Source organism: Cherax quadricarinatus, chromosome 24 (assembly GCF_038502225.1).
Source record: "Cherax quadricarinatus isolate ZL_2023a chromosome 24, ASM3850222v1, whole genome shotgun sequence".
In the NCBI taxonomy this organism is placed as follows: Eukaryota; Metazoa; Arthropoda; class Malacostraca; order Decapoda; family Parastacidae; genus Cherax; species Cherax quadricarinatus.
In genome coordinates this window covers 26277546-26304686 of record NC_091315.1, presented here as the reverse complement: position 1 = coordinate 26304686, position 27141 = coordinate 26277546, and the positions used below count along the sequence as shown (strand labels likewise).

At 42.2% G+C, this 27141-nt stretch overlaps 1 protein-coding gene across 6 annotated transcripts in view; it reads right to left on the bottom strand.

Annotated features, from left to right (window-relative positions):
- Nrg (Neuroglian) overlaps nt 1–25681 on the bottom strand; it is a 434360-nt gene extending 408679 nt beyond the window's left edge. For all 6 annotated transcript variants that reach the window (XR_011392382.1, XM_070088294.1, XM_070088293.1 and 3 more), the window contains exon 1: nt 25510–25681. The gene's annotated coding sequence lies outside the window, so the exon portion shown is untranslated. The remainder of the gene's footprint in view (nt 1–25509) is intronic.
- Between the last annotated feature and the right edge of the window lie 1460 nt (nt 25682–27141).

Sequence of the window (27141 nt, the reverse complement as noted above, 5' to 3'; positions counted from 1 at the left end):
TTTCTTGGGTTTATGGGTATAAGAAGAGTAGTTCCAAGAAAGCTTCTGGGGTTGTGGGATATGAGGGTCACATTTGGTGCCACTAATACAACCTTGTCGCAAGTGTTGGATGTAAAATCATCATATGGCAAGCTCTCTGAATGGTTACAGCGTTGGGACTGCTATAATCCATGTACCACGGGAATCTCTGGGAAAGCACTACACCCTCAGGGGTTATACAGCACCTTTAGAGCCCCAATATCATGGAACCTCCCGTGTGGGGCAAGACCTCTTGAATTTGACCTAATCTAAGCTCCTGGAAGAACACCGACTGCTCATGCTGTTTCTAACATTTCTCTATAAATACCGAATGTTAGAAATATTCTCATCACGATACTCATATAAAAAGACGATTCATTATTGCATATGGAAATGTATTAATGAAACCTGGAGATCAGAAGCAGAATTAAATGTTTCAACTTTTACACTGGACAGCTGTCCAATGTAAAAGTTTAAACATTTAACTTAGCTTCTGATAGCCAGGTTTTACTAATAAGTTTCCAAATACAATAATGAGGTATTTTTACATGAATATCGTGATGAGAATATAAACCAGGGAACGGGTGGGTTTTGAACCCATGGTGTGCCTATGTGTTTCCGTTCAGGGCCACACACTCGACTAGATACTTAAGTGCTGTACTGGCAACAGACTACAGCAAGTGTCTAGACTAGCCAAGTGACGGGCGCCAGTTGGGCTGGCATCTCGGACACTTGCAGAAGCACGATCCTACCGCAGCTGGTTCACACCCTACATAGAGAGCATATGGTTTACAACCAAGTAAGCAACCTATCTAAGTTACCTCTCCACAGGGTTGCCAGATTTTACCCTCCCGCTGGGTGTGCCACGTTCTCACTGGTGAGAACATTAACAATCGCTGTCCCGGGTTCGAGTATCTGGCATGGAAAAAACATTTGGGCAAGTTGCTTTATACATTAAGCAGTAAAAATAATAACCTGTATGTTAGCAGACTGCCTCAAAGAACTGGAAATGTACTTTCTGGAAAGGCGGCGAGAGACTCGATAATAAGCCCAATTATACATGAAAGATACTAAGGGACTTGTCCCACATCTGCAGACTATCACTGCGTACCTGAAGGAGATATATGGGAGATACTGTAACGTAGACTTAATCAAAAGTAGGAAAGCCACGGATACAACACGAAACACCAACATCGTGGACCTAGATTTTCAACTAGCTACCAGCAGATATCACAAATATCGCTGGAACCTGTGTCGGAGCCTTCACGAGGAAACTAGATTACCACCTTTGCGATGTGTCAGATCAACCAGGCTGTGATAGATACATGGGCTGGCGAGAAGCCAATTGCAACGGCCTGCTCGACCAGGCCATCAACATCGAAGCTGAGCCGCTGGAGTGGGAAAACAAACGACCCAAGTCACAAGTAAATCAGACACAGACGAGTTAGAAAATTTTGGGAACATTAAGAATGAAAAAAAAAATCATGGATACGACACCCCCTTCGTTAATTAAGCAATGCTTCTTAAATCTAACGTGATCACGAGCACACACTTCGCACCACTTGAAACCACCTTCAGGTCAGACAAAAAGACGACAAACCCGACCGTGATTGACAATTACTGGGGAAATGCCTTGCCTGATAAAAAGTTATGGTATATAGTGTAGCTAAGGAGAATTGAAATACTGAAGAGGTGTTTAAATTCGTAACAAGCCTTAAGAAGTATTTAAAATTATTAAATGGTATTAATAACAATCTACAGTTTAGCGCAAAACATACTACCCATTAAACTATTTATGTTAACTTCAGTCTTGTAAAGATCTGCTGAAGAGACTATTCCTGCCCCCGGTTTACTTTGTTGCTAAATCAAGGCCGAGAAAATGTCATACAAGGCATATGGGTACGTGTAGAAATGGTAGGCGGGATTCCCCAGGCTGCTGCAACTAACCCATCTCTTTGGGAAGGACCTACGTGTAGAAATGGTGATCCGAACCGCAGAAATATGAATTAAGGAATGTAGAAACAAAATTTGATTCAGACGGGTAGAACAACAAGTGATTAAAACTCAATTACCGCAAAATATAACTCAAAAGACTTGAAAGTCCCAAAGACAAGCTGTCAATCTAAATACTACCAAAATACTTCAAAGGCCTAGAGTGACGTACAACAGAGTTAAACGCAAGGAATAATTCTTTATCCAAGGAAAATTGATTTTGATTACGGGAGTTTTCCAGAACACAGAAATTTCAACCAGTGCAATGCTCTAACCCCCCCCCCCCTCATACAAACATGTTCTCCACCAGGATCACCCATTCACACCGCTCATCAATAGTCTTAGAAACCTCCACAAAATTACTCAAACAGTTGAGGAATACCCGGAAGCTTGAGGTTCAACACTTTAAATCTCCCTGGCTAATTCTCACCCCCCGCCACCCTCCTGCCACATGACAAATCGAGTGTAATTTCTAATGGCCTATACAGAAGGGAAACAGATGACGTGCGGTTGGGGCGGCCGGATTACCCTCCACTGGCATCAACAGCTACTACTTCCTACAAATGGAGGGAGAGAGGAAGAGGAAGGAGGGGAAAATGAGTGGGAGAGGAGAGGGGAAGGAGTGTGAGCAGAGAGAGAAGGTAAGAGGGGGAGAAAGCAGGGAGAGACAAGAGAGTAGAGACGAGATAGAACAGACTAGATAGAGAGAGAGAGAGAGAGGATGAAGGGAAGGGGAAATTTGTACCTTAGGTTTTATGTCTCATTATTATATTCAGGAAAGGGGGGGGGAGGCGCTAAATAGGGTCATTCAGCACCTGGAGAATGAGAGGCAATCACATTCCAGCCAAGGGATGAAAGCTTCAATTCCTTGGATCAAAAGCCCTTCACAAGTATCATGGCTCATTCCTCAAGAGGAATGTGCTATCTTTCCGCCACTTCCTGCACCATGATGGACACATTCAGAATTCTACGTTCCCTATTTTTTTTCTTCCACCCTGGTGCCAGACGTATCACGGCCGATTTTGGAATCTGCTTGTTTGTGGTTAAGTGGTTCATGCAACCTTAATTAACCCAAACTAATTTAATCTGAATTAACTTAGCCTAATTCAAAATGAAGAAAACAACATTTGCGGGAAACTAGGAAGCACCAAGAAATTAACAAGCACCACGTTAAAAAAAATACGTAGTTAAATGAGAATAGATTGCTTGTGAGGGAAGCGTCTGGGTCAGGGACCCTTGGCGACCGTCAAGGATTAAGTGCCAACACTTTTCACTCCTTAACTGCAAATGATAAATTGGTCCGAGGACGAGGGAAGCGGGAGGGGATGCGGGACACTGGAAAATACAATACTGGGGAGGGTACAGTAGAGGAATGGATGAGGCGGGTGGAAACAGGAGGGGGTAGAACAAAGGACTGACGTTGATGAGAAGCGAAAGTCGTGTAGGAAGTATACACCTGGGGTGTGAGAGCACAGCCTCACTGGCCACGCTTGTCAACAAAAGCGCTTAGTTTGGGATCGGGCCACAGGAACGATAATTCAGAAAACCAGCAGAGATGCAGCTGAGAGAGTTTACCACGGCCCGGTCCCACACCCGGCCTTCAACTGTATTTTGTTTAATTAGATATATACGGTGGATATTTACGGTGCCCCGTGGCCTGGAGGCTAAAGCTCTCGCTTCACACGGAGATGGTCTACCTGGAGAGCATGCCGGGATCAACGTCCCCGCGGCCAGGTCCACCACCAGGCCTCCCGGTGGATCAGGGCCTGATCAACGACGCTGTAGCTGCTGGCCGCACGTAGTCCAACGTACGAACCACAGCCCGGCTGATCCGACACCGACTTTAGGCATCTTTCCAGCTCCCTCTTGAAGACAACCAGGAGTCTATTGGCTGGTGGGAGGCTGATGAACAGTCTTCGGCCCCGGACACTTATTGTGTTTTCTCTTAGTGTACCAATGGAGCCCCTACTTTTCACTGGGGTATGTTGCATCGCCTGCCAAGTCTTTTGCTTTCGTAGGGAGTGATTTCTGTGTGCAGATTAGGAACCAGTCCCTCCAGAATCTTCCAGGTGTAGATTATGACATATCTCTCTCGCCTGCGCTCCAGTGAGTACAAGTCAAGTGCTTCCAGGAGTTCCCAGTAGTATTTGAGGGAACTTATTCGTGCAGTAAAGGTTCTCTGTACATTCTCTAGAGCTGCAATTTCACGTACCTTGAATGGGGATGTTAATGTACAGCAATATTCAAGCCTAGAGCGAGGGTAGAAACATTGGACGTGTTTCTTTACGCCGGTTGTCTATGTTTACCCATCAGTAAAATGGGTACCTGGGAGTTAGTCGACTGGTGTGGGTCGCATCCTGGAACAAAACTGACCTAATTTGTCCGAAATGTTCTGCATAACAAGCGGCTTTCTATACAGTAATATGTCACTGATACCATGTACATGTATTTGTAGTAAATAAAGATATTATTATTATTATTATTATTATTATTATTATACATTAGTATTGCGCTGCTACCCTATCCTTTAAGATAGGTGGACAGAAAAAACTGTAGTAACCTGTATCTGTAATTTTCTCTCTCCCGTATGTTAAATGGTGAGTTGTATCAGCAATGAGTTTTTCACCTTAGTCTGGAATTTCCAACATATATTAAATTATTTCTGTTACTAAATTACTCAGCTACTCCCGCAGCTCGGCCTGGGCTAAGGCTTGTCTGGTTCTTGCCTACTCAACCAGACTGTTGCTGCTGGCGGTCAGCTGGCCCACATATCCATTACAGCCTGGTTGATTCGGCACTTCCGGAATCTGAAGGAGGAAGACTTCTACACTTGTTCCGGCAGAGCATGTAGTTTTTATATCCACATTTTCTTAGCTGATCCTTCTCCAGAGTATTGTATATAACCCTACCTACCTACTTACCTACCTGGAGGGTATTCCGGGGATCAACGCCCCCGCGGCCCGGTCCACGACCAGGCCTCCCGGTGGATCAGGGCCTGATTAACGAGGCTGTTACTGCTGAACGCACGCAATCCAACGTATGAAACACAGCCCGGCTGATCCGGCACCGTCTATAAGTATCTGTCCAGCTCCCTCTTGAAGACAACCAGGGGTCTACCCTAATATAGTTTCCTCAAAATTTCCCTGCGTTTGACCCACAATGCATCACAAGACAAAAACAAAGCATCTGCCTTTTTTTGTGTTTATTCAGAAACAACGTATGTGCACAGGTACACACTGCAATGTGTAAAATTATTATGGACAGTATATGCGGGGAAAGAGTACAGTAGTAAATATCACAGTACGGAAAACCTTAAAAATATAACGCATGCATTTTAATACACCAAAATTTGGAATGTCAAAATATAACCATAGATGATCAAGTTATATTCACTCATAATCGCACTACGAACATACACTTTATATGACTAATTAAAGCCATTAGAAGGGCTTGAACAGAATATTTCCAAGAGGAAAATGGGCTACTGCTTGCTAAAACTTTCAGATCACCCAGGCTGTGAGGGCTATGTTGGCATGCCGACCGCTGCCACCAACAATCTAGATGAACAAGCAATCAACATGAGCTAACCGAGGCCCGGCTTCGTAGGCATAAATCTTAAAAGCGGTCACAAGTAGGTCACGAGCACAGCTCCTGCAGTTTACAATGGGTAAGCACAAATAGACAATCACATCCACGGTATACACCGCTGATTGGCAGCCATTAAAACAATTAGGGACGATACCATTTTCTTATTTTTTTTTTTTTTTGCCAATACAATTTTAGGCCGATGTCGATATCATTACAATCATACTGGAATCAATCTTTTTTTTAGTGCCAGGAAACAAAACAGAATATATTACCACCTAAGAACCTTCCTGGATTGGAAATGAAACCACTGGAAACAAAGCCAGTGGCTGGCTCACCAGAGCCACATATACTGAATCCAACAACAACAACAAAAGCCTCCCAGCATAGCGATAAACATCATTTGTTTTTTGCAAACTTTGTGTGTTAAACCTATCAACACCAAAATACCATTCATCGGCGGTCTCCTCACTGAATGGAACGCAATGTTTTCTGCCTTTACGGAAACCCACATCAAAGGATACTTTTGACAATGAAATATGGATTCCTGGGTACAATCCACTCAGAAGAGACCGGGGAAAAAACAGACAATGGGGGATTTATCTGAATGTTAAAAGAGTCGCCATTATGCAGCGAGTTACTTAATACCACGAATGATGTGGTCGAAGCTCTGGTGGTAAAACTGAAAATCTAGATTTGTTATTGTATCTGTGTATAAACCACCAGATGCAACTTCCCAGCTGTTCAAAGAAGAACTATTTAACACTGAGCAGTCTTGAAGACCTTTCAAGCCCTGCATCAAATATATTATTGATGAGGCTTAAAGAATCCCAGGAGCTAGTTTAGCTGAACAGTCTTTATCACAACTGAACTATAACTAAAACTCAGCCTCACACCACCTTCCCTCCTTTCCCTCAGCCTCACACCACCTTCCCTCCTTTCCCTCAGCCTCACACCACCTTCCCTCCTTTCCCTCAGCCTCACACCACCTTCCCTCCTTTCCCTCAGCCTCACACCACCTTCCCTCCTTTCCCTCAGCCTCACACCACCTTCCCTTCTTTCCCTCAGCCTCACACCACCTTCCCTCCTTTCCCTCAGCCTCACACCACCTTCCCTCCTTTCCCTCAGCCTCACACCACCTTCCCTCCTTTCCCTCAGCCTCACACCACCTTCCCTCCTTTCCCTCAGCCTCACACCACCTTCCCTCCTTTCCCTCAGCCTCACACCACCTTCCCTCCTTTCCCTCAGCCTCACACCACCTTCCCTCCTTTCCCTCAGCCTCACACCACCTCCCTCTCGCATCTCTCTGTTATTACCCGTATACTAAATGAAACAAATTAATTCAACTATATTGGTTTTTTTTTCTAATACAACTCCTATAAAATGGTCACTAGTTATCATTTTAATTTGTAACTCATTAAATCGAGCACGAGGCATTTATTACGACGCTAAATCTTTTGGATAATTAATCCATCACAGGCATCCAAGCAACATAGGTTATTAATGAATATTCATGAGGAAGCTCTAAACTCGCAGGGATTATATGGCGCCAGTAAACTGGTAGACAATCAGCTCCCATCTAAGGAAACTGAGGGACAACTCCGGTTCTTTCATGAGCCCTTCACATCGAAACCCTTAAAATGTGTGTTTTATTTTATTTTCAAAGAACTAAAAGCGTTCGGGTATTTAGTACTTTAAACACCACTATCAGCTTGCTACTGTCCTGACAAATTTACTCACAATACAATCATAAACAAGTAAAAAAATAAAGTATTTTTCACACATGATAGTTTATACGTGGTGAGTACTGGAGGGCCTGGTCCCAAATAAGCAAGTCATAACATACTGGAGTAAAAAGTGTATGGGTGGGGGGGGGGGGGGTAATGTTAAATAAACCCACTGATAAGCAGGATCTCCATGAGCACAATAAGAGAACTATCACCATTCGTGGTCCTAGACTAACATTTTTTTACTAGATGATATCAGAAACACTGTCAGTAGCAGTGCAGAAGTCTTCAAGAGGAATCTTTACAAACACTTCGTCTGGAACAGGGCAGCGGGGATTGGGGATGATTGAGGAAGCCTGGTCCAGGGCTGGGTTGTGGAATAGGAAAACTCTCGAATCCTTTTAAATGCATATTACCACAATCCACATCCACAATTCTTTCCGATTCATCTGCAGTGTTATCAAATTTAGACGAAAGAGAAAATACCCCTACTATTTATGCCGACAGATGCTGGGTGCTTGGTCAGGAAAGTGTCATGCGCGGAGGAAGGCCCTTACATCTCGACACAAAAATCACCGCTACGCTAAGGAGCAGCAACGATGAACATTAAACATTACAACGGAGAATAAAAATACCCAACGACACCGACTACTTTACTCCAGTCCAGATAAATTAAAATTACCTCACTACCGCGGAGTCTTCATCAATTTCTCAGCAGTCTTTTCTTATTGAAATATTAAGCTTCATAAATCATTAGAAATAATTCCGGAGAGGACAGAGGAAATGAGGACGTGGTATGTTAATGAATTGTTCAGTTTTATAATCTACTGGAGGAACAGGTTGAGAGGAGAGGAAGAGGGGAGGAGAGAGGAAGAGGGGAGGGGAGGAGAGAGGAAGAGGGAAGGGGAGAAGAGAGGAAGAGGGAAGGGGAGGAGAGGAAGTCGGGAGGGGAGGAAGAGAGGAAGTCGGGAGGGGAGGAAGAGAGGAAGTCGGGAGGGGAGGAAGAGAGGAAGTCGGGAGGGGAGGAAGAGAGGAAGTCGGGAGGGGAGGAAGAGAGGAAGGGAGAGGAGAGAGGAAGAAGGGAGAGGAGATAGGAAGAAGGGAGAGGAGAGAGGAAGAAGGAAGAGGAGAGAGGAAGAGGGGCAAGAGAGGAAGAGGGGGAAGAGGGAGGAGAGGAAAAGGGGTAGAAGAGAGGAAGAGGCGAAGGAAAGAAGAGGAAAATAAGTCGAAAAGAAAAAGATAAGGGAGAAGAGAGAGAAGAGACGACAATGGAGAGGTACAAGGGGCGAGGGCGGAGGGCGAGATAGGGGAGGATGGGAATCTCTAGACCGGCTCTATACAGAAACGTTTCACTTTCTTTCTACATTAATTCCATTCACACTTCATGGAATTTCAGTCAAGAGTTTAGCCATGTTTTCCTAGTTTTCACGTTGTAGTGAGCGCTGTCTGTCTGCTGGCGCCGGACAACGTTAATCTTCTCCTGGAGTTTAAGGTCGGTGCTTTTGTCCACCACCAGCCTGCTGCCGGCCAGATACAAAGGCACCAACCAGCTGCTCCTGCTGACGATATCAGGAAGAGTCAGCCGGTTCTTACACCTATATAAATAGTGCACCGTTTTTAATGAAATAAACAACGACAAAGCATTCCCCGCTGTCAAACGTTACAGCTTCGTTTATTTAATTTGGTCATTGGCGGTTAACTATATAAATTTGTAATACTTTTGATTAAAGCAACCTAACCTAAAATAGGTAATATTTAATGATGCTCGTTTCGTAGATCATTACAAAATAAATGGTAGTTTGAAAACAAGGATTAGGCAAATATTGCAACAGGAAGCGACGTAGTAAAACCCTACAAGACTGGTACATGTAAAAGGACACATGCGCAATTAATGCGACATTATACTGTGACAACGTTTCGCTCTCCAAGAGGTTTGTCAAGCTTCTGGAGAGCGAAATGTTGCCACAATAAAACGTCGCATTAGTTGCACGTGTGTCCTGTTACCTAACATATTGTCGGTAATTCCACCAACATTATTACAAGATTGGTTGAGGGTGGCTGCACAGTCCTTGTTACGTTGTAATAAATATGACATTAGAATACTAATGCAGATGTTGATGAACGAAACTGTACTTGAGCTTTGCGACAAAGCTAAAAATTTACCAAATGCACTTGACTACATATTGATATATGTGAGAGCTTCGATAGCTTTGGTGAGTTTCGAGAGCTTTTTTACTCCCGGAGCCCGGCCCTGGGTCAGATTCTTCTGATGCTTGCCTGGGCAAGCAGGCTGTTGCTGCTGGCGGCCCGCTGGCCCACATACCCATCACGCTTTGTTAGGTATCCCCCAAATGAGGATACATATAGTAGTTGTCTAATTCCCCCTCCCCCCAGGTTATCGTGCTAAACTTTAGAATGCCTCTTATGATCGGCTTCAAACCTTCAACACTGGTGTATGTAAAAGAAAGTCTCGGACTGGTTTTGGGTTGTGTGCATGCCAATTTGGTGAGGTTCGTATGTTGGATTGCGTGCGGGCTGGCAGTAACAGACTGGTTAATCAAGCCCTGATCCACCGCGAGGCCTGGTCATGGACAGGGCCACAGGGACATCGATCCCCGTAACACCCTACAGGTTAAGGGCTGGGGTTAAGGAGACGGGTTACTACGTTGGGATCATGTAAGTTTATTCAGGTATACACAAATACAGTTACATAGATTATCATACATAGCAGCATATGTGTAAAGTACCTAGGACAACCCAAAAAAAAGTCAGACAGAGCGACTTATTTCCATTGGGGTCCTTCAGCGAGCTATACCTTTCGTTTGATTTTTAATACTGTGCAGATGATTTAAAAGTATAACAACATTTCACGCGTTGATCATACTTGATGTTTTATGTTAAAGAAAAATGTCAATCATGTTTGTTATTGCATGTTCGTAAAAATTAATGTATTTTAGGCCTGTCGAGAAAGTTTCACTAAAACTGTGTCTGCATTCTTTGTATACTTCTCTTGGATCCAAATTGTATACTAGCAGGATAAATACAATAACAGTAATGGTGGAGTAAAGTTTTAAGGTGGCCAAAAGTTTTAAAGTCATTGCACTGAGATTTCGCTCAAGAAAAGTTCAGTACTGAAAAAAGTGTACAGAACAGACTGCACACCTCTAGGTTCAAATGATTGGATTATCATAATGGGGAAACACTAAACCTACAAGTCCTCCATAGCCTGGGAAATGGGAGAGGCAGAAAATTATCAGTTTCGAAATCGACAACCCGTTTCCTCCCCCGCAACACCAAAATAGCCTTGAAGACCCTTTTTAATAATGTCAATAAATTGCAAAGTTGTTAGCTATCGGCCAAAAAACATTTTATATGCCCATAAAATCAAAGATGCAAAATCAGGATGTTTCCTACAAACCTAGTAAGACGAAAGAAGGGTCAGGTGGTGTACATTTATCTATTAATTTGTAAGAGCCTGGACAATGGAAATGTGCGTCTAGCATACACTTGCCTCTAATACATCAATCAGGCATAAATCAAGTTAGCTAGATATCAATCTGAGAGTAACGTGCCAGAGATAAAAACAGGACCAATTTCAAGATATTTAAGGCCAGTACACAAGGGACTCGTTAAGTTATTTTCTATTTGGGGATCCCTAAATCCGTAGTGGTCATAAAGCTCCTACGGACTGGTAAGTAATCAGGTCTGATCCAAAGGGAAGGGAAGGGAAGGGTGGCCAATTCCCTAGATCAAGAGCCTTTTACTAACATCAAGGCACCCCCCTCGAAGGAAGGAGTTGTTAGATTTTTCCCCCTTCAAAGTTCTGATCACACGAGAGACTACAGTGCGTAAACAAAGTATTGACAAATAATACATCCTAAAGTCTGACCAAGGGACGATGTTTTAATTCCATTTTTTTTAGTTCTCTATGTACTAATCGTTTATTTTTGCATCTGCATATAGAAGAAATACATGGGATTTACAATATTAATAGCATCCTAAGGATACTCTTGAGAGCAGACGAGATGAAAATTGCAGGCCACATTTATGAGGCAGGAAGCACAAAACAAGTAGATCTTCATTACACCACATTGTGGATAATTTTAGACCATTAAAAGACGGATCATCCCACTAACCCTCCATATCCTGTACCCACAACCATCATCCCCCAACATACACACGCACCCCCTCCCCTTTAACTTTGCTTGTCATTTAGAACACAGCATCCAACTTTCAGAGTACGAGTGTATGTATTCTTAATTCATAGCATGTTTAAGAAAACTTTAAGTTCATTCAGGCCCAACAAGCTTGCTAAAAAAAAAAAACATGAAAACCCCCCTCACAAACACGAAGTGCAAAGTCATGAAGATTAGGAAAGGTCAAAGAAGACTGCAGACAGAGTACAGGCTAGGTGGTCAATGACTGCAAACCTCACTCAGGGAAAAGGATCTTGGGTTGAGTATAATACCAAGCACATCTGAGGCGCACACCAACCAAATATCTGCTGCAACATATGGGCGCCTGGCAAGCCTAAGAAAACCGTTTCGACACCTTAGTAAGGAATCGTTCAAGACTCTGTAAACCGTGTACGTCAGGCCCATACTGGAATAAGCAGCACCAGTATGGAACTCACACCTGGTCAAGCAGGTCAAAAAAAAAAATAGAGAAAGTGCAAAGGTTTGCAACAAGACTAGTCCTGGAGCCAAGGGGTATGTCCTACGAGGAGAGGCAAAGGGGAATCGACCTGACGACAGTGGAGGACAGGAGAGATAGGGGGCACATGATAACACATAAAATACAGAGAGGAACTGACAAGGTGGATAGGGACAGAATGTTTCAGAGATGGGACACAGCAACAAGGGGTCACAAATGGAAGTTGAAGACTCGGATGAGTCACAGGGATATTAGGAAGTATTTCTTCAGTCATAAAGGTGTCAAGAAGTGGAACAATCTGGACTGATGTAGTGGAGGCATGATCCACACCTAGCTTTAAGAAGAAATACGATGAAGCTCATGGAGTAGGGAGAGTGGACCTAGTAGCGATCAGAGGCAGGACCAGGCGCTGTGACTCGACCCCTGCAACCACAAATAGGTGAGTACACACAAAATCACTGCCAATGGTGCAAGGAATCATCACCCCCGCTGGCCAAACCTCCTAAGTTGAAAAAGAAATATTGCAGGAATAAGAAGTGGCCTTAGGTTGGGATACAAGACAAGAAAACCCTCTGAAAGCAGCAACGGAGATTCAGGAAGACGCAGAAAAGTTAGAATTACCAAATATCTTTTACTTAAAGAAAGCAGCAACAAGCCTGTCAAGATTAAAAAAAAAATTTAAAAGGTTTTGTTTGAGGAGAGCAGTACCTCCCAGAATGGGAGGTGCTGCTCTCCTCAAACTTTCTACGTATCTAACATGACACACACATATATAATAAAGACACGCAGGTACACAACACCCATACAGCATAAACGTGGCTATGCAGTTCCTCTTGTCTTTTAACAATATATACGAGTAACTATCAATCTATCATAAAATGTCTAGCTACATAAACTGCAACTAAAGTAGTATTTACGTAATATATTACAGTAGTCGTTTTACAAATTTAACTATGCATAAAAACAATACTTTTCAAAATTTTTCCCAATCCATTCATCCCTAGACCCTCCAGCACTCATATATAAAATATTGAATTCTGCAATTTCGCTCATTTCTTGGTCTTCTCTTCCTACCAACAATGTACATGAACCATTACACGAAAATATGAAACGCAGACCTAGTTTGTATTAGGGTTGGCTATCATATGTAACTCGACTCTTGAGACAAATTCAGTTATTCGAATTTACAATTACTTACCATCACACCCCACCAGGACATGAAGCTCGCATATGTACTCGTCAACCCATATAAACGCAACCTATCTTGTGTTGTGAAAGGCAACATAATACAGCAGCAATAAAAGGTTAAAGCTGTATTACACTTTCATCCCACTCCAATAATGCCAACAAAGGAAAGCTCAAAGGGGAGTAAGTACTCTTTAAAACTGTCTCGCATCTATACTTACAACTAAAAAAAAAAAAAAAGGGTTCCTGCGAGGCAGGAGACACGGTCAACAGACACCTAACAATTTATGAGAAGCTATACACAAATAACCCGCACATAGAAGAGAGGAGCTTACTACGACGTTTCGGTCAGACTTGGACCATTTACAAAGTCACACTAACGAAAAGGAGAGGAGGGAGGGAGTATATATAGGCCAGCAGACAGGGACGGGACAAGAGGTAATAGTGGAGGTAGTAGTAGTAATAGTGGAGTCAGTCAGATACTAAGAAAGAGGAGCACTGCAAGGGAGCTAGAAGCCCAGAGAGGGTAGGAGCAAGAACACAGAGGGGGGGGGGGGGTAAATAATACAGGACAAATACCCAAGGCAGAAGAAAACCCAAAGGAGAAAGAGGAAAGGGGAAGAGAGAGAAGAGGGAATCAGGTTAAGTCACGGGTGTTCTGAAGTTTGGAGCATTTTACAGTGTAATGGGAAAGGAAGGCATCTACAAAGACAAAGCCAGGACTAAGATCCATACAAGGAAAGTTGTGTATAAGGAAAGATTCAACCAGACGGCGACTGCAAAAGTTGGAAGTAGGGTAGACAGTTTTAACAGAAGACCAGTCAATAGGATGACTGTGATCTCTGGCATGACAGAAAAGAGCACTGTTGGTGTCGGCAAGCCTACTACTACTTTTGTGCCCACTAAGTCTGACAGAAAGAGATCGACTTGCCGCTCTTTTCTGTCATGTCAGAGATCACAGTCATCCTATTGCGTGTGTGTGTGTGTAGCACACCAAACGGGGAGTAGAATGAAATTAACTCAGAGGCACCCACACCACCGTATGTCCTTGGAGCAAGGTAAAACACCTAGCTCTGCTGGGTGCTTCATTCTTGTAGAATTTGGTGGTCCTGTGGGTTAGAGCGCCATGTGATTTTCGCTCACCATGAGGTGGGCCAAAATGACATGGGTTCGAGTCCTTGGCTAGTTGCAGTGTTATTGATTAACACCTCTCGCCTGTGGTTACAATATAATATATATATATATATATATATATATATATATATATATATATATATATATATATATATATATATATATATATATATATATATATATATATATATATATATATATATAAACTGGTTAATTAGCAAGAATAAAATTTTCTCTTATACGTTTCAAGATAGTTTTTTTCATTTATGTTTATGTGAAAATTACTAATTTTGTACCAAAAGAATTTAGAAAACTTACCCAACCTTATTATAACAAGCGCAATTTAATTTTGCCTAATCCAGCTAAATATATTTTAGAAACGTTTACAATAATTTAATAATAAACAAAACTTTTTTTTTTTCGTTAGGTTCAGAATGATTTTTGCGAAATTACTGCATACACAAATTTTCCCTTGCCTTCTACGGCAACAAGAGCGTTGCTATTTAAGCCAAGATCGCAAGTTTTACCTATTCGGCACGACATATATCACATATACTGTCATATTTTGATTTTCGCAGACTTATTGCCTAAAAGAACCATTCTGCTTGTTCAGCAAAATTGACTATTGCTTTCAAAGCCAAACTCGTCAATTCGACATAACAAGCATACACGCATGCACACGCGCATATTTATAAACCAATGACTTATTTGATAGTTTTTCCTATTCCCGCGGCCGATCCCTGGGTCAGGCTTCCCTGTTCATTTTTTAAACCTACAATGGCATTTCCTGTTTGCAGGCTTTCTTCTTAACTACTTCATACATGCCATTTGTAATATTTTACTTTTCCAGGCTTTTGATGTGGATACCATACAACCATGTATAATTACTGATGATCAAGTCATCTGACACATTCGACACTACTACACGATCTGTATACATTCTTCAGGTGGCCTTTTTTCTATTTTTTCCATTACGTGGCACTTAACCATGGTAAGTTTCATTATTCAAATTAATGAACTTATTCTTGCCCAAAAAAAGGTTTCATTCACAGTATGTAACTCCCTTTGTCTTTTTTTAACCTCAAAAATTATTTTATCTTTTAGATACGTCAGCATGACTATTTCATCTTCCTTCCTATTCCCCACTGTATAAAAGCCATTCGATGGGTAGATTCTGGTATGTCACTCGATAAAATTTCTATAAATTATCATACTGGGGAAGCGTTAAACCACAACGCGATCATATAGCGCCTGCAGAATGGGAGGTAATCAAGTTCGATCCAAGGGGAGAACAGGTTCAGTACCTTGGATCAAGACCTTATGGGCCTGAAGGAACTTCCCTCGAGTGGTTTTCATCATGTGGTACTTTCTTTGCCTTCATGTATTTAGTTCGACTCTTTAATTCGGTTCTGCCTACAACCTAGGAGAGTTCCTCTACCTTGTTTTAGTTGGCTCATTTGTCATTATTATTATGGGGGAGAGCTAAACCCGTAGGAATTATACAGGTCCTGTGGGGGGGTGGAAGGTATTCAGGCTCAATTCAGGGAACTGAGGCAGATCCAATTCCTTAGATCAAGAGCCCCTCACCAGCGTCAAGGAACCTCCCTCGAGGGGCCTCATCTGTCATATGTTCCAGCATCATTTAAATTAATGAAAGTTTCTGCACTCGTATGCTTAACCCTTAAACTGTCCAAACGTAGATCTACGTTTTTTCAACATTTGAAAGTATGTAAAAAAAGTATTCTTTTTTTTTTTTTACATTTGAAAACATGTAAAAAAAACTTTGATCTACTTTTTTTTGTTATATTTGAAAATATATAAAAAAAAAACGTTGATCTACTTTTGGAGCACTACGCATATGAACGTAAATCTGCTTGGACAGTTTAAGGGTTAATATCAACATCCTTGTAGGTTCTAAAGTTTAATTTGCCCTTTGCGACTTCTCACTGAAACTGTGTCCAGGTGAAAAGAGGACTGCTCGCTCTCTTTTATTTCAGAAAAATTAAATAGTCTTGAGCGAGTAAACGTGAGAAATGTGTTCTTAAGAATTTGTTAAGCGGGGATCGACTGAACTCGTAGAAACTGGACAGAGCTCGACTGCATCACTACTTCGTCTAACTTTTTCCACTCCATAACAACCTACGACTGTAGCACTTCTTAATATCCTTGTGGCTCACCTTCGTTTTTAGTTTTTATCTAAGCCCCTTATTCCAGTATTCAATAGTACCAATCTCTACCATGACAATTATGCTAATATCTTGTAGTGGTAAGTTATGATGTTGTCTACCCTAGTTCTCCTTCAAGTTCTTATTCATGCCTCGCATTTCTGAGACTAGTTTTGTTATAAATCTATGGGCATTTCGAGCTTATGGATGTGTTTGATTAGATGGAGACAATGAAGCTGCTAAGTGTATCAACAGCCTCTCCCACCTTTTGCAGTGTTTGGTGTTCCATCTCCGCACCTCCAACTATACACACGCCTCGCCACGCTCGGCTTCATGCTCACAACAGACATAAGTGCAAAACAAAACGCAAATATTCCCATTATTGATCTCCGGAGTGTGCTGACAATCGCCACCATAGAAACATGATGCAGAGTGTATTGATTCCTCCTTTGACGCCGGGCCGTCGCCAGATGACTCGGCCTGGGGATTTAACCCCTACCCCACCCATCCCCGCCCCTACACCCCGCTCAAAGCAACCTCCTCTCTTCACGGTCCCCCAATACTCTCCCATTCACCACGATCCCAATGTTCCTCATCCACTACCAAATCGCTCCTACACCATCCCCAACGCTTGATCAATTCTGTAGTGTGGGGGAGGGAACAGCAACCGCACTACGTGGCTATATAAAAAATACAAGAAGGTAAACTTCATAACAAACAAAACTGTCAATACTTCAGTTTTTAATTTACCAAACCACATTATCTTATTTACTTTACACAAGTCATAAACAGCCTCGTTGATCAGGCCCTGATCCACCGGGAGGCCTGGTCATGAACCAGGCCGCGGGAGAGTTGATCCCCGGAATACCCTCCAGGTAGTAAAAAAAAAAAAAAAAAACAGGAAACAAAACAAACGTATGCTGAATGTAAATGAAAATCTAAGATTTACCTGTTCACGAGAGAGAAAAGATAGGCAGTCTCTGCCAAGTGAAACGCTGTTAAGTTCCCGGTTTTCATTAGTATGACAGGATAGTAGTACATTTTTGGCTGTTTGCTATGTACCAACCAATTCCCGATAACCTGCAACAGATAATCGAATTATTTCGCTCGTTCCACATCTGCGAAGTCCATTTACAAAGAGAATTCTGGCAGCTATTGCCAGCAGTGTTCCAGCGGCGACCACGGAAATTACCACACTGAAAGATTATTACATTAACGAAGAAGTGCAAAATCCGCAGGGGTCATAGTGCTTGGGGAAAATAGTAGAACTCAGGTTCGATGCAAGGGAAGGTAAAGACCGATTCCTAGGATCAAGAGCCCCCTCACCGTCATCAAGGGGAACAGGAAGCTCACCCTCCAGAGGGCACCGGGCTGGAGATTGGAGGTCACATGTTATTTATAGTGTGTAAACTCAGTCACTTTCTCAGTGGGCGCTACCAGATAACATGATCCTTGACCCAGCATGTATGATCTGACTCACTTCCACACACCGAGTCCCAACACCATTTAATGAAATTACTCGAGTTATATTTTTAGCTCGAGAGCAAGAAAGAAGAGAGGAGAGCCAAGAAGCGAGCGAAGACAGGGAGGAAAAAAAGGAGAGGAAATGTGGAGAGGAGAGGGTGGAAAGAAGAGTAGAAAAGGGGGAGATTATTATAATCAAAAAGAGAAAAGGGGGAGAGGGAGGGAGCGAGTAAGGGAGAGGGAGGGAGCGAGTAAGGGAGTTGGAGGGAGGGAGTAAGGGAGAGTTAACAAGACACTCAATCGGTGCCAGTGTTCCACAGGAAAGTGTACTTGGGCCACTGTTATGGAATGTCTACTTCAATGACCATTTACTCATTCCAGAATCACATGTACATGTAGATGACTGTACTCTGACGTTTACTTATTCAGGTTTGCCTGTTCAACCAGGCTGCTGCAGCTGGCGGTCCGCTCGTCTATCCATCACAGTCTAGTTGAGTTTGTATTTGGCAGAGGTATTTTTACTCTTGAAGACCTACTGCTTACGGCTATATTTTTATATCTGCTATTTTCTTAATGAATCCACTCCCTATGGAGTGGATTCATTAATAAAATCTACTCAACATGGCTGTTAAGGCTTTGCCTCAACAGCCATATAGAGTGGATTTGTCGTCACAAACAGAATTACGTAAAATGAATGAGAGAGAGAGAGAGAGAGAGAGAGAGAGAGAGAGAGAGAGAGAGAGAGAGAGAGAGAGAGAGAGAGAGAGAGAGAGAGAGAGAGAGAGAGAGAGAGAGAGAGAGAGAGAGAGCCCTCGTTCACAAAAAGAGAAGAGCGGAAATCAGCAAATACAGACCAGTGTCACTCCTGTCAATCACTAGCAAGATTCTTGTGACAATTTCATGGTAAATTGCAGTGTTTATCGACGCTTCACGGCTTCAGAAAAGGTCACTCGGACATAGATTTTAGTTTATGATGTTTCAGCCTATGTGGGAGTTTTTTGTGTATTGCTCCAGTCACTGTACTTTGCCTTTTTATTCTTCAAGACCAGCTGTGTAGTAGCAAAGGACATCGCTGGCGATTTCGACCGAGTATGGCGCCAGGGATTCTTGATAAAACTGCAACCACCAGAATTCTCGGGGTCTCGCTATGCCTTCTTAGTGATTACTTTCAAGGTAGATCTCTAAAAGTTGTTCTCGGTGAGACAGTGTCAACAAAATATTCAATCGGTGCCACTGTTACACAAGGAAGTATGCTTAGGCCACTGTTATGAAATATGCAATTCCATGACCTTCAACTCCACCCGGAATTCCATGCCTATGAAGATGACTGTACTCTTTTACTTATCCAAGAGAAAATCCCAGCTGCTCTCAGGCACATCAATCACCAACTTAGTTATATTAGCCTGGGAAAACGCTGACATGCTACATTTGCTTTTGAGAAAACAGAAATGATAGTTTCAAGGCACCATGATGGTAATCTTGGAACAGTGGTAAGAATGAATGGGAATGTTGGAACCCAGGTACAGCGCTTGGCTCCACTTCATGGACAGTTAAAAGGCAGCTATACAACATGATGGGCATCAAGCAACTACAATCTATCAGAACCATCCCCAGAACATCACTTCATCCGAAATAATTTATTCTTAGAATGACTAAAGTCCGAAACATGTTCGTACAGCATAACGACATCGAATTCCGCTGACCAAATGAAATCGCTGACACACAGATGGTTCCAACTTCATCCTGTTCCCTATCTGTATGTTTCATAAAGTTTTTCAAACGAGCCGAGGTAGGTAACAGCACTTAACTTGTAAATGAAGGTAGGAACTCTTAACGTAACCCTGTAAAAACTAGTGTAAATAAAAAATAGAGGGAGACAAAAAAAAGAAAAATAGAAAATAGAAGAGAGAGAGAGAGAGAGAGAGAGAGAGAGAGAGAGAGAGAGAGAGAGAGAGTGAGAGTGAGAGAGAAGGGAAAGAACGACGAGGAGAGAAAAGAGAAGAAAAATAGTAGAAAAGAGAGAAAACGCAAAAGATAGCTAAAGATAAAAAAAAAAAATTAAGAGAGAAATGGAGAATGCTGTATGACTTTGTGAAGACCTGTGAAAAGAACAGTCACAATAAAAAAAAAGTAAATTTTATTACAAGCTTAGCCCATCGCTACTAATCTACGAGGGTTAGAGAGATCAATGGAGGGAAGTGGGGAGTGGGAAAAGACCCCGGCACCGTGACAGCAAACCGCTAATGCACTGACCCCTTAGGCCAGAACACACACGAACACATGCATTAGCACGAACATTTCTACAAGTTCCAGGCTTTTCTCATCTAACCACCTTACCTCAAATCTTCCATCCCGCACCCTCCCTGTTAACAATTAGCTGTCCTCCCACCTTGAAACTTTAGGATTCCTCTTTCCACTCAACCAGGTAAGGTGAGCAGAGTTCAATCTCAAATTTCACAATTACCTAATCGTTTGCTATAAAGCCCTTCAAGATTCGCTCTTATTCACAAGGAGACAGCAAGCAACAGAAGTAATGCAGCTCAATTAGGTTTGATTCGAGGAAGAGTAGCTTCAATTCCTTGTTTACTTTTGCAGGCGATACTAGATTATTATTATAATCAAGGGGGAAGCACTAAACCCGTAGGATTATACAGCGCCTATGGGGGGATGGAAGGCATTCAGGCTTAATTCAGGGAACTGGAGCACAGATCCAATTCCCTAGATCAAGAGCCCCTCACCAGCGTCAAGGAGCCTTCCTTGAGGGGAGGCGATACTAGAATCTGCACGAGTGTTATCCACTGAAAACACAATCTCCAGGCGAATATAAACGAAGTTTTCGAATGGGCCACAGATATGTTAAATAAGGGCAAATATCAGTTACTCCGTTATAGAAAACTAAGAAATAATATACAGAATGGAAAATACCACAATCTCTAACCACACAATAGAACGAAAAATAATATCAAGGACTTAGGAATGTTAACGTCAGATGATTTCACCAACAGGATCACAAGTGTTACTATCACATCTTCGAGGAAAATTAAAGGATGGATTATGAGAACTTTCAAAACAAGGGATGCCATGCCAATGATTCTGTGTTAAGTCACTTATTCTCTCTAAGCTGGAATACTGCTGTACACTAACAGCTCCATTCAAGGCAGGTGAAATCGGAGATCTAGAGAATGTACAGAATGTTCTTATGTAGAACTTTCACTGTATGTATAAGTTCAGTCAAGCACTCTAGTTACTGGGAATGTTTGAAACTCCTTGACCTGTACTCCCTGGAATGTAGGCGGGTAAGATGCATCATAATCTACACCTGGAAAATCCTAGACTGGTCCCAAATCTGCACACACAAATCGCTCCCTACGAAAGCATGACTAGGGAGACGGTGCAATATACTCCAAGGGCGCCACGAGTACACTAAAAGAAAACACAGCAAGTGTTCAGGGCCCAAGACTGTTCAACAGACTACATCATACTTGAGGGAAATTACCAATAAACCCCTGACTGCCTTCAAGAGAAAAATGGAGATACCTAAGGCAGTGCCCAATCAGCCGGGCTATGGTTCGTACGTTGGACTGCGTGTAGCCAGTAGTAACAGCCTGGTTGATCAGGCCCTGATCCACTGGGAGGCCTGGGCAAGGAGTGCATGTTTAAAGATGAATAGTCTAAGGCCACGGATGATAATAGTGTTGATATGAATGAATGAGAGAAAAAGAAAGAAAAAAGAAAAAGAGAGAGAGAGAAAGAGAGAAAGAATGTGTAAATTATTATTATTATTATAATCAAGGGGGAAGCGCTAAACCCGGAGGATTATACAGCGCCTGGGGGGGGGGGATGTGGAAGGCATTCAGGCTTAATACGGGGAACTGGAGCACAGATCCAATTCCCTAAATCAAGAGCCCCTCACCAACATCAAGGAACCTTCCTTGAGGGGAAGAATGTGTAAAGAAATATCACAGCCACCAGTATAGCTATCTGCCGACCTGATGCCTTAAACCACTCAGCTACAGCTGCCTCATAACGTTCAGTTCACAAGCAAGCCCCAGGCATGATCTCCAGCTATTTCATACCCTTACTTTATATTCTTGCCTAACGAATGAAACTATACTCAACGCCCTTTGCAGGAACAAGCAAAAGTATATGCAAAGAAATGTTGCAGCCAGCAGGATTTGAACCCAAATTGAACCCAATTTGCACATACTACTTTTGTTTCTGCGAGTGACACTGATTAAAGTATTGCTTGTAAGGTCAGAATATACAGGAGAATGAAATAGTTGGAGACCACGCCTGAGGCTCAAGGATGTGCCCGGCGTTAGGAGAAACATGCCTTGCAGTCCAACAAAACTACCCGAGTGGTTTAAGGCGTCAGGTTGATAGCTACATTCGGGGAGAACTGCCTATTTGTTGTCCGCGGTTTTTTTTTTTTTTTTGCATATACTTTCGCTCGTTTCTGCGAGGAGCATGAATATAGTGCTGATCATGAGGCCAAAACATGCAAGAGGAGAATGAAATGCTGGAGACCAGATGCACATGGAAATCACTCCCTACGAAAGCACGAGGCTCAGCAGACGGTGCCAAATGCCCCAATGAAAAAACACGAGTCTTGAGTAAACCTGATACAATAAGTGTCTGGGGGCCTAAGATTATTCAGCAGCCTTCCACCATACTCAGAGGTACGTTTATTTAGGTCTACACAAGTACAATTATCATACCTAGTAACATGTGTGAATTACCTAGGATAGCCCAAAACAAAGTTGACAACAGACCCCATGCTGTCTTCAAGAGGAAACTGGACAGGTTCCCGAGGTCAGTGTCTGAACAGCTAGGTTGTGGTTTGTAACAGATATTCCCCACACTAGTTAAGGTTCATGTTTAAACATCGAATTATATATCAAAACCACATTAAATGCGGATTAGTTTAGTCTCTAAATACACTCCTACCAAAAGCTTAAGTTTTTGTGATTTTTATATTATTATTATTATGATTATTATAAAAAAGAAGCGCTAAGCCACAAGGGCTATACAGCTCGTGATTTTTATAGAACAAGACACCAAGGTCAATGCAGCTTATTTAGAGTTCATTCTAGTATTTAATGCTAACTTGGCATGTCCATTACTCACCGTCTTAATACACTACATACATATAGACAATAAATGAGTCTTAACCACGAGAATACAGTAATACTATTCCACAAGTTGCAATGGTCGGCTTGAGCAAAATGTGGTTCACAGGGAGCACCCCACACACACTTGCCACCCAAGCTATCTACAAAAACTAGTACCACTGGGTAAGGAAAGAAACGTGTCACTGATCCACTTCAATGAAGGTTTAGAGCTCGACTCGTAATGAACTCTCAAATTATTATTATAATCAAGGGGGAAGCGCTAAACCCGGAGGATTATACAGCGCCTGGGGGGGGATGTGGAAGGCATTCAGGCTTAATTCGGGGAACTGGAGCACAGATCCAATTCCCTAAATCAAGAGCCCCTCACCAACATCAAGGAACCTTCCTTGAGGGGATGAACTCTCAAAATCCTGCCGATACCTGCAAGGTAAATTCTAAATTCTGGAAAAGCTTTATTCAGGTTTAAGCTAATTATTATAACCTAACAAAGTCAAACAGTAATTTATTTCAGTCAACGTGGAGTTTAAGTCTTGGTCACAACTCTCTCATTATATTATTTAAAATTCAAGAATATGAATGCCCTGACAACAATCATTAGATATTTTCAGAATATGGCATTTATTTTGCCACTTATAAAACCAATTTTATCAAATTTAATATAAAAAAAATCTTGTGGTACTGCAAATAATTTAAAATCAAATATAAATGAGAAAAGAATATTAAGAAAAAAGAAAGACGGTAGTTTTTAAATTTAACATGTCAGAACCAATCAACGGTTAGTATCGAGTCATGTAAGGTGCCAGGATAATTACAGAAGCGTAAATAATGACGCAATGAATGTAGTAAACAAAGAAGCGTCATTCCTTTATCTACCGCTGACGGAGTAAGGTTAAGTTACGTTTGATTATTTTTGATCAGGTTACATCAAGTTTCCTTATCTTTCTTACTATTTCCACAAAATAAACCCACCTAATATTTGGACATTTTAAGAAATAAATTATTGACTCGGGCCAGGACTGGGTCAACATTAACCTTTATTTCCATAGGGGTCCATTTTCTTTGTATCTTAGTCACATATGCAAGTCTTAAAGATAAATTATAATCAAAGAAAGCGCTAAATCGACAAGGGTCATACAGAAAGATAAATTAAGTTACATGTATATTGAATCTGTATTATTACATTCAGCCAGAGAAATGGAAGGTAAATCAGATTCGATCAAAGAAAAGGGGAGGGGGGAGACAGTTCCAATTCTTTGGTTGAAAAAAACGACACCAGAATCAAGGCACCCTTTTTAAGGGATGTACAACGGTACTGAACAAAGCAAAACAATAAATAAACGCAATTCAGAAACCTTAAGAATGTACCAATGACCTACTGCAGTCCTGACAGCTTTTCTCCTCCCTCCCCTACCTGGTAGGTTAAGGAAGAAATTAGTCTCCAGGTTTTTCTGCAAGGAAGGCGGTTGTGTAGTAACGATTTATTTGAAAGTAACAGCCAACAGACGCGATGAGTCAGTGTACGATAGGTAAAGGTGAGAGTGCGAGGGAGGGGGGAGAATAAAGAGGATGGGGGTCACGTATGGAGAGGAAGAGAATAAAGCTGGGAAGTAAGAGGGATTTTAACAGAACAGAGAACAAACAAGGATTATATTCACAATATTGCTGCATTCATGGGGAAGCGCTAAATCCTGCACAATGGTAGGCAATCAGGTTTGATCCAAGGGGAGGGTAACTCCAATTTCTTGGATAAAGAGCCCTTCAATACTAAGGTGCCCCACTTGAAGGGAAGGGGTGCTCTGGTAATGTTTAGATGTAAATGACAATATTAGTGTTCATTATAATGCTCACAAAGCTCTAAATGGAGGGAGGGAATCAGGAGAGAAGAGACTTAAGAGAGAAAGGAGACAATGAAGAGGGGGAGGAAGAGAATCAAGAGAGGAGGGGGTTACAGGTAAGTCTGCAGGGTGTACAGGCGTATCCCAGACACGTAACCACAGTCTGCACCACTTGCCGGCGCAAATTGACTTTACGAGGATAATATGGATGCCTGTCTAACCAGTTAACGTACCAGGTAAATAGTACATGCTAATTTTCGGTAGGTGCAGTTTACGGGTAAATGGAACCGACTACAACATTATGTTCTCATGTTTACGGAGAACAAGGTGAATGAGGCCGCCATGCTGTGGTAAACATGCGGACCTACACTTCCCACGTTGCTCCAGTGAATATGAATGAGCAGCGGCTCCTTGCCAACCTGTGTAGTAGACTACTGCCACTACCCTCACCCCCGGTACCGGAACCTAGCAGTAAGACAACGCCACACCGTCGGAGATTCAAAAAACCTTTGAATGTAGACAGTTCCAGCCCGGACCTTTACCTCCAACGGACGCCGAGCAGAGCTTCCAGTACAAAAAAAAAAGCTCACTTAACCTGACACTTGAAACATATATTCACCTTGAGCTGTACAGATCCTTTAAGTGTATTTCAAGGATTCCTCTTGACCCACGAAGTACACACACTGTTTACATGTCGATATATTTACGTGACTAGACAAATAGAGAGAGATACATATGCAACATATCTCCCAGTCACTGGTGAAGGCGCCACTGAGCTCCACCCAGTTTACCCTGCAGGTCGATGCTGGCGCCGGGCGGGGTAAAACAACGTATCGTACAGTTGATTTCATAAACATTCCTCACTGTTAATTTAATACAAGCAGTACGATTAATTTTAAAACAAATATTGCAGCATCTATGCTATTATAAACAAAGGAAAAGTCACATCTTAACGTAATGTGGTAAATTTACGCGCCAAAACAATGCTGCGGAGAGCCGGTATGCCAGACTCACGAATATATAATGGCTATTGTATATATTATTGTTATGCCTTAAACAAAATAAGTTTTCCCAGAACTCTAAATAAGAGAATATTGTTCATTTGCAGACAATAAACAAATAAATTTAACCCGTTCATTACTGCAGAAATACATAAAACATTACTGAGAGCAGCACGTCTGCGCGACCACCACATGGCAGACACACGTCAGGAAAATAAAGATCTCTGTATTCAACGTTATTTACGAAATCTTAATTGAAGTAACCGTAAGTTTAAATAGCTGTACGATCAGAAAGAAACTGTCCGCCTGAATTGAGTTAAAATAAAAATAATGCAAATCACGTGATTTAACTCAGGCTGGGCGCATAACGGAATGGACTCTAGTTCGACTCCAAGGCGGGCTGGGACATTTGGGCAAGTACTGGCCCCTTAACACCTGCTGCCCACGTTCACCTACCAGTAATAAATACCTGTGTTTGTCGGTTGCCAGTCGCATCGTGGAAGACCTAAATGAAAATAAGACAGTCTACCGAATGACTTATTAACCTTCCTAGAGAAATGAAAGGCAAGGTTACCTGTAGTCGCTTCCGGAGGTCACTGCTCCCCCTGCCCGGTCCCAGACCAGGTCTTCTGGTTGCTGGCTTGATCGATAAGGCTGTTGGAAGTACCACCGCCAGCAGTCCAACGTATGTACCACAGCCCGGCTGATCAGAAATTAATTTGAGAAATTTATCCGGTTTCCTCTTGAAGACAGCGATGGGTCAGTTGGTTCTCTCTCTCTCATCTATGAAGGGAGGATGTTGACGAGTGGTGGTCCCTTTACACTTATTCAAGTCCCTTTCAGTGTATTCGTCACTCCCCTACTTTTCACTAGAAATATCTTGCATCGACTACCAAGCCTCTTTCTTACGTAGTAATTTTGGCGAGCAAATTTGGGACCAATTAATCTAGAATCTTCCAGGTATAGGTCAAGTAAGATTCGTCAGGAAACAGGACAAGTATTTCTTGATGCGGGTCTTAGATACTGACCCGCCGTTGGAGCTTTTGGTCATCTGACCGAGACCTTCCGCTGGCTTACCAGTCAACCCCTTTAAAAAGTATAGTTATAATTATAGCCATTTAGTTCTATATTCCAGTTGTATATTATCATGCATCTTTCTAGAATACTTTCGAAGGACTTTCAAGTGCTTCCGGTATTTTACGTGCTTAACTGAGTTGAGGAAAAGGAATATTCTACTCGTCAGGAGAAAT